Genomic DNA, 1,287 nt, shown 5'->3' on the forward strand with positions numbered 1-1,287 from the left:
AGACTCATTCGGTTATTAAATAAACTCATAGGTGTGGATTACTTTATTAAACCGGATGTACCGAGACCTTGAAGCTTTACTTCAGTCCATAGACTGATTGAGCTTACACACAAGATGCTCTTTGCTCTTTGCAATGAACCCTTTTAGTTGCTTATATATGAATGTTTTCTTCAAGACTTCCATTAAAGAAAGTTGTCTTGACATCCACTTGCTAAATAGATAAAAGAATCCGGATAGTCTTAAGCATGGCTACCGGTGAAAAAGTTTCCTTTTTCAACAAGCCTTGCTTTGAAAGTTTCCACTTTCCTGTCTATCCCTCTTTTCCTATTGTAGAATTATTTTCACCCAATGACTTTTACATCATTTGGTGATTTTATAAGCTCCCAGACTCTATTAGAATACATATATTCTAATTATGTATTTATTGCTCTTTGCAAAGATGTTGTATCTTTATCTTGGAGTGCTTCGTCATATGTCCGGGAATCAAGTTCATGTTCACTAGGGATCAAGTCCAAATACTCTCCCAAAACATGAATCTTTTAGGTTATCTAACAACCCTCCCACTACGACGAGGTACTTTCTGCAATTATGTATCATTTGTGATACGTGTTGCAGTTACTTGTGATATTTCATCTTGTACAGTTGGTACTAGGTTAGATGTGTCCTTTAATTTCCTTAAGAACAATTTTTACTCATGGGGCTTGTGGTTTATAGTATAGTCCTTTTCTAAAATCGAGCATTGGTGCCAACAATGACCTTCCGATTTTAAGGACTACAAACCTCTTTTTGTTTTTCTAGGATAACTCACAAACAAGTGAACTCATGTCCAATTTTTCAGTGTCTCTCACGTGCTAGACCACCCAAATCCGAATATGCTTTAGACTAGGCTTACGCCCATTCTACAATTCTATGGGAGTAGAGAGTTCTGACTTAAAAGGTATTATGTTCACTTCCGTTTCCAGTGTATATCCTGAATTTGGTAACTCATCATCGATCTAATTATTCCATAAGAGCCTTATACCTTCTTTCTACTACACCATTCTGTTGGGATGTACCAAGTGCAGTTAGTTAGGATTGAATCCCTACTTCTGATAAGGGACTCCTAAATTCTCCCAAGAGGTATTTGCTACTATGATCTCACCGTAGTGTCTCGATATTTTTACTTTGACATTTCTCTGCATCAGCCTCGTACTCTTTGAACTAATCAAAGCACTTAGACTTGCGGTGTATCAAGTAAATCTATCTGTGTCTCGAATAGTTGTCTATAAAATAGACGAAATATTCGAA

The sequence above is a fragment of the Zingiber officinale genome, chromosome 2B (assembly GCF_018446385.1).
Source record: "Zingiber officinale cultivar Zhangliang chromosome 2B, Zo_v1.1, whole genome shotgun sequence".
Classification (NCBI taxonomy): domain Eukaryota; kingdom Viridiplantae; phylum Streptophyta; class Magnoliopsida; order Zingiberales; family Zingiberaceae; genus Zingiber; species Zingiber officinale.